Source organism: Dasypus novemcinctus, chromosome 29 (genome assembly GCF_030445035.2).
Source record: "Dasypus novemcinctus isolate mDasNov1 chromosome 29, mDasNov1.1.hap2, whole genome shotgun sequence".
Classification (NCBI taxonomy): domain Eukaryota; kingdom Metazoa; phylum Chordata; class Mammalia; order Cingulata; family Dasypodidae; genus Dasypus; species Dasypus novemcinctus.
The window spans coordinates 27,333,271-27,348,392 of record NC_080701.1 but is presented as its reverse complement, the minus strand read 5'-3'; positions in this window follow the sequence as shown (position 1 = coordinate 27,348,392).

Genomic DNA, 15,122 nt, shown 5'->3' with positions numbered 1-15,122 from the left:
TGCAACGGGCCAAGATTCTCTGCAGCTGCAATCGAAGGAGGCCCAGGCAAGCACGGCTTACTTAGAAACCAGTCAGAGTGGGAAAACATTTGCTTGAGCCAAAATCACTAATACAAAGGTATAAAACACCCACTGGCAAAAGCTCAAAAGAGGAAAGAGTATGACTTCATGGGATAAATCCTTCTAGATGGAATCTGTTTTCAACAGCCACATGTAGGTATGAAAAATTAATTCCACTACAGGTAACCCAATCAAGAACACAAACCTTTGGGACAATGGTATGCATCTAACATTACAGAGCCATATTACTGTAAGGACACATTACAGAGCACTTGCATGTATTTATTTTCTAAAACAGGTCAATTATAACCAACTGCATACATTCCATCAATGTCTGTGAAGTGGAAATTTTAATAGAGATCGATTGCTCTTTGAATTAGATATTCAGCTAGTTTCAGCTCAGCTTGACTTGACATAATTGGAAATGTTGACATTTTTTATTAGACTTTAAAAGAATCTTGTTTTCTACTTTCCCCCCCACTTTCCACATTGCCTCACACAGATAAATGTTCTTTTTTAATAAATCAATATATCGGTTGGAGAAATGTCAGAGAAATCATTTAGAAAGAGAGACACCCTTAGATTCAAGCAATTCATAGACAAAATAAGTGGAATTATTTTCTGAGTTGGCTAGCTTACAAAAGAAATATTTTTAAGCTTAGGAAAAAAAATCAGGTCATCATAAGAACCATCTTATTGATTTATCCTTTATCCTTTACATAGGAAGGAAAACCTTTTTAAATTTAATTAAGGAACTTTATTTTTCATATTTAAAAATAATTTTCTGGTTGTTTTTCTTATTACAAAAATATATTATACTTTATTATATAACATGCTATATTTTATCTTATTACAAAAATGTGTATTATATATGGCTTCCCCCCCCCCAAAAGAAGAAGAAGGAAGAGGAGGGAAGGATGAAGGAGGAGAAGGGAAAGGGGAAGAGAAATAAGAGACAAGAGAAAAAGAAAAGAAATGCAACCAACTTCCCAGAGAAAAGCACTGTGGCCAGTCTTGACATATGCATGTCCAGATTCTTTTCTCTGCATGTGCAAAAAAATTTTTTCACCCAAACATATTATTTTATAGCCTTCTGTTCACTTACACCTGTGTAGTGTGTCTTCTTCTTTCTTCTTCCCTTCCCTTACTGAAAAATTTGGTCCAAGAGTCACTGGATCATTACATGGGACGAGCAAGACAGGCCCCCACGTGGCTCTGTAAGAGGGAACGGGTTGGGGTAGGGGAAGCCGAGGCAGCCCAGCGTGCAAGATGTCAAGACCTGAGTGGAGTGAGGGGGTATAGGGGGAAGGAGGAGCAAGGCTGGCCGCCCACTTTTGGGCGTTAGAATCCAAGTGGGTGAGGAGGACGCATCATGCAGGACAGCCTGAAGCACGGGGACCCTCGCAGGATTTAGTATCTAAGCAGGGTGAGGAGGGCATCTGCAAGGGCTCGGGGTACCGCTGGTGACGAGAGATAGTCTGCAAACATACAGGGGCTTAATCTAACAAACATGTTGGGGATAATGAGAAGCAGGTTTCTCACTGTTAAAGAAGGAGCTACTAGAATGAAACTTTTGGTGTTGGTATGACATTGGAGATTGTATGAATTCATGGTTTTTAATACATACATGTATTTACATTTAGGTATGTAGATACATGAATTTATATATTTCTTCACTCTGGGAATATCACCTTCCAATAACAATGAGCACATCTAGCACTCAGGTCTTGGTTTCTAAGTAGCGTATCTCCACTAAGAAGTACCAGGGCTCCTTGGAGAAATGGTTTATTCTAGGGCTAGAACAGGGAAAGGACAGAGTGATCCTAAAATACCTTGTTGTACCAGAAAGTAAGGAAGAGCTCAGAGAATGATGGGAATATGTCAAAAAGAACACAGAGACAGCTTGAAAAGGCTCCCATTGGCCAAATATAGGACAAGTTGAACATCAAATATATAATGACAGGAACAGATTATAACCAAATGAATAAAACAGGAATCCATGTGTCCATCTAGATACAAATTAAAAAATGAATAAACTGACGTTATCACAGTCTCAGTGTATATCACCACAAAATACTTATAAATTATAAATAATTGGACACTTAATCCAGTGTCCCAGTAATGAGACAAATTGAAGTTGTATACCACCTGAGAGGAAGTACCGAGATGCAGCACTTCTGAGACCTTCTTGCCCCAGACATATTCCCTGACTCTAACCATGAGAAAATCACTAGACAAACCCAAAGTGAGAAACATTCTACAAATTAACTGGCCTGTAATCTGAAAGCGTCAAGGACATGAAGTTAGGAAAGATTGAGGGAATGTTTCAGATTGGGCACCAACAGGAGATGATTACAATGTGTAAAATTCGGAGCTGGATCTTTGGCTCTAAAGAACCATTATCGAGACAGAAAAAACTGACTGAGGTCTGAGGATTAGAGAGTATAAGATATCAATATTAGTTTCTTGGTTATGATGGTTATATTTTGCTATATAGATGAATAACCTATACCTAACCACAAAACACAAGTATGCAGTCATGATGACACATCAGGTTGGCAACTTACTCTCAAATGGCTGTGGTATGTAAAGCGGATGTGGCTCAACTGATAGAGCATCCACCTACCACATGGGAGGTCCAGGGTTCAATACCCAGGGTCTCCTGGCCCGTGTGGTGAGCTGGCCCACACGCAGTGCTGCTGCGTACAAGGAGTGCTGTGCCCCACGCACAAGGAGTATGCCCCGAAAGGAGAGCTGCCCCATGCGGGGAAAAAAAACGCAGTCCACCCAGGAGTGGTGCCACACACACACAGAGCTGATGCAGCAAGATGGCACAATGAAAAGAGACACAGATTGCCTGCTGGTGCCACCTGACAAGAATGCAAGCGGATACAGGAAAAACACACAGTGAATGGACACAGAGAGCAGACAATGGGGGGGGGGGGCGGGGGGCAGGAAGGGGAGAGAAATAAATAAATAAATCTTTTTTTTAAATGGCTATGAGAATTTTTTTTATTGTTCTTGCAACTTTTCTGTAAGTTTCAGATTATTTCACAATAAAAAGTTCTTAAAATTTTAACACTGCAGTAAAAAAAAGTTTTTTTCACATTAGTGGATACATTAATAACACATCATTGTAAATGATTTGTGTGTGTAAATGGTTTTATAGATTGTATGTATATATCATAATTTATTTAACCAAATCTGTTGTTAGACATTTATAGTCTTTCCAAATCTGCATTACTTCAAACAGTGGTTCCTTTACCTTTACTGTAGTAACATGTTTCAGTATATTCTTAACTATTTCCTTAAAACAGATTTTCTAGAATTGCTCGATCAAAGACATCCATTAGACACTTTTGGACACACAAATTGCCAAACTGCCTTCAGAAAAAACAAATTCCCTAGCCACCAGCAAACCTAGACCATTATTGTAAGTAAATGATCAGCCACTGCTCAGCTGATACTCCCCAGCCTTAAATACCCTACCCTAGCATTCAGCCTAGCCTTTTAGCATTAAACTCTCCAGATTACGGCCCCCACTTGTCTTTCTCACCTTAAATACTTCTAAATATGGAGCCAACCAGATGGTACTGATAGTTTAGTGCCCTTCAAAATCAAAACTACACACGGGAGCTGAGAATGGACTTGGGAATCTGTACTTGAGTGCCCGTTCAACCACTTAGCCATTCTACTTTGGGAAAATGATACATCTGATACATAGCTTTAAACATACTATAGGCTTTTTAAAAATTCTAAGATTAAAATACTGAAAAAAAATATGGAATTACTATTGTCTATTAGTCCAGGTCCTCTGAGAAGTGGACACAAAAATGATGTTAAACATGCAAAGATTATATCAGGGAAAACAATGGTTAAAGGCAATGGGGAAGGAGCCAGTAGAAACAGGTGGATGCAAGTCTGACACCAAGCACAGGAAAGAGGGAAGGAAACTTGAGTGGAAAGATCCTTGGCTGCTGCAGCTGTACAGTGTGAGGAAACTTGGACAAGTCCTTTTAAGGGCCCTTGGCACAGGCAGATGGAAGAGGGGGCCTGCCTTCGTATACCAGCCACACCCAGTCATTGGCTTGGAGAAGTCATTGGGGATGTGTGGCCGTGGCACAAATGCAGCAATGGCTGTCAGAGCACAGCAGCTGTGGACTTTAGTCATTTATGCCCCCTGAAGTGAGAGGGCCACAGGCACCTGCTCATGGCCATCCCAGCCGGTGGCTGGAGAGCAATGCAGTGCTGAGAGCCTTCCTACCTTTGGGCCCCACGTTGGGCGCCATTTGCTGCAAACAGCTCAGCTATAGGTTTGCTCGAAGGGAAGGCGATGCAGAACTTTACGAAAAAAAGGGACAGAGAGACACAAGAGAGGAGATAAAGATGGGACCAGGGGACTCATATCTTCTGGAACTGAGAGCCTCAACCCTAGTTTCCACCTCCTATTTATTGGAAACTACCGAGTAGCTATTTGCTATCAGAACTGCAACATCATCTACAATAATAGGGAACAACTACAACATCTATAATAGGCAACATCTACAATAGAACAGGTGCGATTCTTTTTGCCACAATGCAGCATTCAACCGCATTTGCGGAGTCAGCAGCCCATCCTCTGAAGCTAATAGTCCTTCTTTAAAGGAGATGAGTGATTATGTTTTTCCAATCAAGAAAAGATTTGTAGGACCTATAAGAAGAAATTGACAGAATGTCACTGAGTACCACAAGCAAAGACTAGAATAAATGAAGAAAGATATTCTTTTCCTGAATGAAAAAACAATCCATTATTCTGAAAATATTATTTGTTCCCAAATTATTTGTCATTCTGGTCAATATAACCATGGAATTGATGAAACTATTCTAGTATTCACAGTAAAGTGCGGCCACCCCTCAGGCTGAAGTGTGGTTTGCTGGCCTGGAGGGGGGCGGCGGCCACGGTAGGCCTATTCCAAACCGCTGCCCCCATAATAGGGTGGTTGGTCGGGCCCACCGCCACCCCTGAAGAAAGCTCGGCATGGGCGCAGAGTGCCCTCGGGTCTCCCCTTCTCGGCAGCCATGCTTCCGTGGCCGCCTCTCCTCCCGGATAGCGCCACACGATGCCTTCTTCTTCTTTCTCCCTGCGCAGGCACAGGGTGGAAAATTCCAGTCTGCCCTTCCCCCCCCCCCCCACAGCAGCAACAGCCAGGCGTGGGCGGGAAACTCCAGTCTGCCCTCTACCCCAGCAACAGCAGCCATCAATCACTAAACCCTGCCACTTCCCCCAGCAACAGCAACAGCCAATCCCTAATCACCAGTACCTCCCACTGACCTTTCTCTGGCAACCAATCAGAACAGGGCGTGGCTTCGACCAATCAGCCTTCCCCAGCCCCTATAAAACTGTTGCCTCTCCCTCAATAAAGTGGACTTGTGTGTTTACCTTGTCTCCGCGGTAGTTCTTCTGCCGTGCGCCCTCCAGTCCTGAGAGCCCCCGACCAGGGCCTGGCCTCCCTTGTCCCCAGTTCGTCGCCTGCTTCTCCGGGCGACCCCTTTGTCGCCGGCTTCGCTGGGCGACCCCGTCAGTCGAACTGCGCAACCCCTGTGAGACCGATCCCTCGTCCCAAGTGGGACCGACCACTCGTCCTAAGCTGGACCGACCCCTCGTCCGCAGCCAGACCCCACCTCTACCAACCGAGCAAGCCGCCACAGTAAAGAATAAATGGGAATAAATAGTTGAGAAATGTTGAAAATGATATGTAACAAGGAAGATTCTTACACTTACTATTACAGAAAATTACAAAGTTCTGATAATTAGAATAGCATGATGCAGCCACAGAAATAGAAAGAGAGATAGAAATGATTAGTAATATAGCTTAGCAATAGACCTAAGTAAAAATAATAGTCTATAATAAGCAAGGACTTTCAAATAAGTACTGAGGTAATTGAGTAAATGATATGTAAATGGTTATTTGGAAAAATAAAAGCAGGCCTCTAAATCTCACCAAAAACCAAAATAAATTGCAGATGGATTAAAATATTTAATGCAAGGAAAAAGTAAAAAAATATATGAGAGGGGAGCAGGTGTAGCTCAGTGATTGAATGCCTCCTTCCCAAGGATGATATACCAGGTTCAATCCCTGGTACTTCCTTAAAAAAAAAAAGTATATATATATATATATGAAATGACTTACCTGAAATTAGAATAGAGAAAGTCATTCTAAACATTAAAAAGGCAGAAAACCATAACATTAAAGACTGACAAATTTGACTACGTTAAAATTTAAGACTGCAGCGAGTCAAAAACATACAAAAAAGCATCATAAATGATTCTGGGAAGTTTATATACACCAGAAATGAAAACAATCAGAATTTAAGAAAAACGATTCCATTTGCAATAGGAACTAAAAGAATCAAATATCTAGGAATAAGTTTAACCAAGGATATAATGGACTTATACATGAAAACTACAAAACATTGCTGAAAGAAGTTAAAGATGACCTAAATAAATGGAAAGACATTCTATGTTCATGGTTTGGAAGAATAAATATTGTTATGATGTCAATACTAGGCAAAGCTATTTACAGATTCAACGTAATCCCAACAAAAATTCCAACTGCCTTCCTCACAGCAATGGAAATGCCAGTCATCAAATTCATATGGAAGGGTTGGGGGTCCAAATAGCCTCACGATCTTGAAGAACAAGGCTGGGGACTCAAACTTCCCAATTTCAAAACTTACAACAATGCTGCAAAGACAGACATATAGACCAATGGAAGAGAACTGAGAATTCAGAAATAAAACCTCACGTCTATAGCCAAATGATTCTTTTTTAGGAAGTATCAGAGTTTGAACCTGAGACCTTGCACATGGGAAGGAGGTGCTCAACCACTGAGAGACATCCACTCCCTAGTCAATTGATTTTTTCTCAACATCTATACTCATATTTTTATTTAATTTCATTTTTTGTTTGTTTATTTTATTTTTATTTTTGAGGCTCTGAACCCAGGACATCATATGTGAGAAACCAGTGCTCAAATCACTGAGCCACATTGGCTCCCTCACTTTATTTTTAAGCAGAGGGCCACGTGCCCCAAGGAAAGGAGGCAGCAAGTCGACAAATCCCTGGACGAGCGCCCCAGAAGGCTTCCAGGGCTGGTGTGTGACTGACTGCCAGTCCACAAACAAGACAGGGCCAGGGTCTAGGAACAATGGATGATGTCGGGCAGAAAATCTCCCTGGCTGGGTCAACCCAGCACCAGGGTGCACTTGCATTAGAACGGAGTAGACAAAGCCTTCGGAAAAGACACCGAGGCCGCATTATCTCAAAACAGAGGTGCAGTTCTTTCCCACCATGACTGCGAAGTAACTGTAACCAACCAAAACACAGACACATCTCTTTAACGAAGTAAACAAACTACGGTGGGGAAGCTGATGTGGCTCAAGTGATAGAGCTTTCCCTACCATATGGGAGGACCCAGGTTCAATCCCTGGGCTGTCCTAGTGAAAAAGAAGAGAAAGCGTGCCCGCGTAGCGAGCCATTGCCCACGTGAGTGCCCACGTGGTGAGCCAGTGCCTATGTAAGTGCCCGTGCAAGTGAGTCAGGACGCATCAAAAGAGAGAGACGAAGGGGAGAGTCTCTGCTGAAGAGAGTTTCTGCTGAAGCACAGCAGAAACCAGGAACTGAGGTGGTGCAATTGATAGGGACCTCTTGCCACATCAGGGGTCTCCAGGATCAAATCCCAGAGTATCTTAGAGGAAGGAAAAATAAGAAGACAAAAAGAGAAACAGATACAGAAGATCACACAGAGAATGGACACAGACAGCAAAAACTGCAGGGCGGGGGAGGGGAAGGGGGAAATAAATAAATAAATCTTAAAAAAAAAAAAAGAACAAACAACTACGGCAGGTGCAGAACCAGGGGTAAAGGGACTATTCCCAGAAGGAAAAACTGGGACAAAGGGAGTCATGCAGACAGGGTATCCCCTCCAGGTTCTCAGAAAGAAGCCCTCGTCCCAAAATGACAGCAAATACCCACAGTCACTGAGCAGGGCTGAACCGGAGGGGCCAGGCTAAACCAAGAAGGTGTATTTTGAATGGCTCTCCAAGTCCAAACGCTTTCCATCTTCTGTAGCCCCTCCAGTAACATGTGAGACCAAAACGCGGGTGACACTGGAGGTGGACGTCTCTGGATTTTTTTGTGTGGTTTTTTTTTGGGGGGGTGGAAGCAATTTGATACTTCTCCTGACATCTGACACTTTGCCCGGGCAGGGAGTGGGCGATAGAGAAGAGGGGCATGCAAAGTGGTAAGGCCACCCAGCTCTGCTGGACGGGAGGCTGCAAGGCTGAGGCCCTGCACCTGGGATAGGAGTATGGGCCACAGCCCTTGAGCCTGAGTTCGCCTCCCCTAAGGGCAGGTCTCTGTGGAGTGGCCAGGACCCCCAATGTGGCCAGAACACCCGTCGACCCCCCTTGTGGGACAGATGACCGGAGCAGCTGCCCTCTTCCCTGCCTAGAGGCGCAGGCTGCAGTAGGGCCGCACAGGTGCACAGCAGGGAGAGCACAGAGAGAGAGGAGAGGCGTGGCACCTCTCTGTCTCTTTGTAGGAGACCCTTCCAGCATCGGAGCCCAGGGAAGTCCCCACCCGCTGGAGAGGGGCCGCAGGTAGAGGGCAGTCACTGGCGGGGTAAGAGCCTGGGACTGGTTCCCACACCGCTGCGACGCAGCCCCTCATCCATTCTGGAAGGTCAAGGTCACGCCACCTCTTCACAGACCCCACTTAGCCTTGTCTCCCCTCTGCGTCCCAGGAAGGTCTCCCGGCGATGACACAGGGGGAGAGAGTGACCCGCGGGGGTGGTGCGCAGGTCCCGCTGCAGGTAACCGCACCGCACCTGCTGCAGGTTATCGGGGAAGATCGGGGCCGGGTAGGCCGGCTCTCGGGCCAGAGTTCCGGCCACTGACTGTCACTGAGCCTCTCGCAATTCTTGGATTTTCTCCACATCTGGATGCATTTTTTTTTTTCTGTGAATTGCTTCAGACTCTCAATTAAGAACAGACATTTGGGGGCAAAAACGTGGATTTCCTGGTGCAGATCTGGAGGTGTGGTCGGGGTTGGGGGGTGCTGAGCCTTTCAGCCCTGCTCAGTGGGTCCCCGCTGTCGCGCCGGGCCTCCAGCTGGGCGACCAGGCCACTGAGGCGGGACCTGCCGCAGGAGGACGCGGGACGGCCGAGTCCAGCCCCTCGAAGCGGCAGGGGCGGTGCTCGCGCTCCAAGGAATGGCACAGCCCCCCACGGCCTCCCTCGCCCCCTGCGTGCGGCTCAGGCGCTCGGCTCGCGCCTGCTGCCCCGCGCCCGCGGGACCGGCGGGCTCTGGCTTCGCTGCGGAAGCCGGGCCCCGCGTCCTGGGGCGCCGCCCGCGTGGACCCTGCGCCCGCGGGAGCGGGGGCGCACCCCGCAGACCCGCCTCGGGGCCCGCTCGCCGCAGGCTGCGGGGCTCGCGGGGCTTCTCGCACACGCCCGTCGCCAACTGGGGCACGTTGGGCCGCTGCGGGCGGGTCTCCCGCACCGCGGTCTGGGCACTCCCCAGCCGCCCGCGAGCCCCGCGCTTCTCTGGTTGCGGCCGCGGTGGCGCGTCGTGGGCTGGCGAAGGGCTGCGGGCGCGGGGGGCGCACGGGCAGGACCGCGGCGCGGCTGTGTGCGCCCACCAGGCGGGGGCAGTCCAGAGGGGCGGCGGCGGGCGCGGGATTCCCGGCCTCAGCAGCCCCGCGGGGAGGCGAGGGGGTGGGCGAGGGGACACGGCGGGTGGCCTCCCCGGGCAAAGCCGGCCTGGGGAGCCTCGACTGACTTTTTACAAGGCTTGCCAGGCCACTCCCTGGGGAAAGAGAAGTCCCTTCAGTAAGTGGTGCTGGGAAAACTGGAGGTCCATGTGCAAAAGAATGGAAAGGTGGACTTGACACGATATACAAAACTAAGTCAAAACGGGTCAAGGACCTAAATTAAGACCTGAAACTATAAGACTCCTGGAAGGAAACAGGGAAATATCTTTAGGGCCTTGTATAAGGCCTCGGATTATTAGGCTTTACAGGAAAAGTAGGAAACAACAACAAAATAGATCAACTGAACCCCATTAAAGTGAAACAGTAGGTGATGGGAGCACAACATTGTGAACATAATAGCACTGAAATATATATCTGAATGTGACTAAAAGAGAAAATGTTAGATTGTATATGTGGTAAGAGAATTTAAAAATTTTAAAATACACAGTGAACCATAAAATAAATAAATAAAAACTGTGCATCAAAGGACAGTATCAAGAAAGTGAAAAGATAACCTATAAATAAGAAGAAAATGGCTGAAAACCATATATCTGATAAGGCTTTACTATCCAGATACATAGAGAGCTCTTCCGCATCAATAAAAAAGAAAGAGCAAACAACACAATTTAAAAATTGGCAAAGAACTTGAATAGCCATTTTGCCAAATAAAATATTCAAATGACTAGGAAGTGCATGAAAAGATGCTTAACATCATCAGCCATTGGGAAAATGCAAATTAAAACCACAATGAGATACCACTTCACACCACTAGAATGGTTATTATTTTAAACATGGAAAATAACAAGTGCTGAAGGGACTTCTAGGGAAATGAATAAAAGTTCTGTTTCCTGACCAAGGTAGTAGTTAGAAGAAAATTTGCCCTAGAATAATTAACTAAATGATACTTTTGCGTGGCTTCCATATCCATGTTTTATTTGATAATGAAAAAAAAATTTTTTTAAATACCATAAGCAAAATTAAAAGATAAACTGTGAAAAATACATATGTGCCAACAGAAGATTAATATGCTTATTTTATAATGATTTTTTTAAAACTTAAAAAAAAATTTTTAAATACTTTAGATTACGTAAATGTTACATTAAAAAATATAGGGGATTCCCATATGCTCTACTCCTTACTCCTCCCACACTTTCCCACATTAACAACAGCCTTCATTAGTGTGGTATATTTGTTACAATTCATGAACACATATTGAAGCATTGCCACTAACCTTGGATTATAGCTTACAGTATAGTTTACACTCTGTCCCACACAATTTTGTAAGTTATGACAAAATACATAATGGCCTGTATCCATCATTGCAATGTCATGTAGGACAATTTCAATGTCCCCAAAATGCCCCCATATTACACCTATTTTTCCCTCTCCCTCCCCTCAGAAACTCCTGTGGGCATTGCCTCCACATTAATGATAAAAGTTCTTCTACTGCGAGAATAACAATATGTCTATAGTAGAATAATAGTAAGTCTACACCCATCCTACAGAACAGAGAGAGTCTGCAACTACAAGCAAGATATTCCCATCCATCTGCCCCGTGGGATCTAAGTCCCCTCTCAATTAGAGGCAGAGTGGGAATCACCATCCCAAATCCTCAAGATTAGGGAATGAACAATGGACTATGTTTTTTTTTAATTAATAAGGAAAAAAATTATATCATAGTAGAAAAAAATGAGCAAAGTCACTTTATAGAAAACTAGAATAGCCAATAACATATTTTACAATGTTCAATATCACTAAATATCAAAGAAATGCAATTTAAGCAAAAATTTTAAATGTCAACCAATCAAACTGAGAAAGATGAATAAAATGGAAATACCAAGTGTTGATGATGGAGAGAATTGCCATTCTCCTACAAAGTTGATGGGATTTTGGTTCGTCATAACTTTTTTGGAGAGCAATTTGGCAATACTGATGAAAAGCCCCTAAAAACTGCATGGAATTTATTTAAATAATTCCACTCCTAAGAAATTAGCCATAAGAAACTATTTTGAAAGTTCGAAAGATATATTTACAAAGATGTTTAGCAAACCATTATTTATAATAGGAAAAAAACTAGAAATAACCTAAATCCCCAATGATAAGTAATTTTTTAAACTATCAATCCAAGGAAATACGATGCAATCATTAAAAAGAGGGAGCGTGGCAGCACCACTAGTGTAGGCGAGATCGGTGGCTGCAGGTCTTGCAGCAGAGAAGGCATGACACATAGGCAGCAGGCCTAGGCCAGCAGCCCGGGATGGTTGGCAGGTGGCAATGGTGGGCGTCCCTGGAGCGGCAGCCTTCCAGCCTGCATGGTATTCCATCATGTGAATTCACCCCAGTTTGTCCATTAATCGGTTGATGGACACCTAGGTTGTCTCCAACTTTTGGTAATCGTGGATAATGCTGCTATGAGCATCAGTGTGCAGATGTCTGTTCATGTCAATGCTCTCAGTTCTTCTGGGTGTATACCTAGTGGTGGTATGGCCAGGTCACATGGCAAATCTATATTCAACTTCCTTAGGAACTGACAAATGGTCCTCCACGGTGGCTGTGCCATTCTACATTCACAACAACAGTGAATGGGTGTTCCTATCTCTCCACTTCCTCTCCAACACAGAGAGAATTTTTTTCAGTAAGGCTTTCATGAACTCAAGGATAAGGCAGTTCACATTATCAAGTCTGAGGAGCAGAAAGAGGAAAGAATACAGAAAAGTGAACAAGCCTGAGGAAACTGTGGGGCACCATCAAGCAAACCAATATATGCATTGTGGGAGTCCCAGGAGAAGAAAGAAAGGGGCAGAGAGAATATTTAAAAATAAGAGCTGAAAACTTCCCAGATATAATGAAAGTCTTGAATATACACATCCAGGAATATCAATGAACTTCAAATGGGAGTAGACTCATTCTATTCTATGTTATAATCAAGCTGTCATATGCCAAAGGTAAAGAAGTCTGAAAGGCACAAGAGGAAGCAACAGGTCACATACAGAGGAACCAAAGCAAGATTAAATGTTGATTTCTCATCAGAAATCATGGAGGCAAGAAGGCAGTGGGGTGACATATTTAAAACGCTGAAAACAAAAAAATAGCCAACCAAGAATGCTGTATCTGACAAAACTATTTCTCAAAAATGAAGGAGCATACCACAGCAGACCTGAAATGATAGAAGAATAAGTGAGTCCAAAGACAGAACAGCTAAAATTGAAGACAGAAAAGAACAGAAAGAGAAAAGAGTGGAAAAAAAATTGAGCAGGGCTCAGAGAGTTGAATGGCAACATGAAATGCACAAACATATGTATCATGGGAGTTCCAGAAGAGAAGGGAAGAGGGGCAGAAAGAGTATTTGAGGAGATAATAGCTGAAAATTTCCCAACTCTCATGAAAAAATAAAATGGCCTTACAAGTCCAAGAAGCATACCAAACCATATCCCAATCAAAATAAATCTGAATAGACCTACTCCAAGACACATACTACTCAGAATGTCAACTGTCAAAGATAAAGAGAAAATTCTCAGAGCAGCAAGGGAGGAGCAAACCATCACATAAAAAGGATGTCTGGTAAAACTTAGCACAGATTTCTCTTTAGAAACCATGTAGGTGAGAAGACAGTGGTATAATACAATTAGGATACTGAAAGAGAAAAACTGCCAGCTGAGAATTCTTTATTCAGCAAAACTGTCCTTCAATTTTGCTCAATGAATTTATGCTCAATGAAGGTGAGCATAAAATATCCACAAACAGAAACTAAGAGAGTTTACAAAGAAGAATCCATCTTTGCAGGAAATATTAAAGGAAGTCTTAGAAGCTGAAATAAAAAGACAGGAGAGAAAAATGAAGGAGGAATTAAGACAGTCCCAAATAAACAAAAGCTGAGGAACCACCTCTAGTCCAGCCCACAAGAGATGCTAAAGTTCTATAGTTTGAAAGGAAAGGACATTAGACAATTGACGGATGTCACATGAACAAATAAAGATCTTATCTTTACCAAAGATAATGACATGGGTAAATACAAATATTCATATTATTGTTATTTTTTATTTGTAACTTCACTTTTTATATCCTAAAGGATCAAAAAGGCAAATGCATAAAATGTAACCATAAATTATGGCTTTTAGGCTCATAACGTAATATATGTAATTTGGGACAAGCTCTACCTAAAGATGGGAGGACAGAGAGGTATAGGAACATAGCTTGTGTGCACTATTGTAGTTGTTAAGTTGGCCTCTGTATTAGTCAGCCAAAGGGGGCTGATGCAAAGTACCAGAAATCTGTTGGCTTTCATAAAGGGTATATATTTGGGGTAGAAGCTTCCAGTTACAAGGCCATAAAGTGTAAGTTACTTCCCTCACAGAAGTCTGTTGCCACGTGATGGAGCAAGATAGCTGCCAGTCTCAGCAAGGGTTCAGCCCTCTTCTTCCTCTTAAGGATCCATAGGTCCAGCTTCTTCTGATTTCAGATGTAGGCTGGCATAAGGCTGGTCTCTGTTCCTGGGGCTCATCTCTTTCCAGGCTCAGCTGCTGCTCCCTCCACAAGGCCAGCTGTAAACCACCAGGCAAATGGCTTGGCTCTCTCCCCGGAGCTCCACCGTGAAACACCCAGCTCTCTCTATGTGAGTGCCCACCCACCAAGAAGGCAGGGGCTCAGTGTCCTACTGACATGGCCAAATCAAAGCACTAATCTTAATTCAACTAAGTGAAAGTGAAACCTCTGAATTTAATGCAATTAAAGGGTATATTGCCCAGAGGAACAGACCAATTTACAAACATAATATTTCTTTTTGGAATTCATCAGTAATAACAAACTGCCACAGCATCAAAACAAATGAGATTGATATCAAGTTAGGATAAAAAATAAATATTTAGAATGTTCAATTTAAGCCCCATGGAAACCACAAAGAAAATATCAGAGCATATGCAAACTCACAGAGACAAAAAGTGGAGTACCAGTCAATGGGGGAGGGGGAGGGGGAGTGGAAATTAGTATAAGATGATTTAGGGTTTCTGTTTGGGGTAAAGGGAAAGTGATAGTGATGGATGGTGTGGAGGGCAGTGCAACATTGTGAATGGGACTAATCCCGCGGAATGGGATGGTTGGGAGGGTTTCAGATGGGAAGATTTACATTAAATTTGTTTTCACAATTTAAAAAAATTAGAAACTCAAGATATAACGACAATTAAATGCAATAGATATTGGACAGGAGCTGAGAATGGAGAAGAAAAGGCTCAAAAGGACATTACTGGGACATACAAAAATTGGAATAAAAAATAT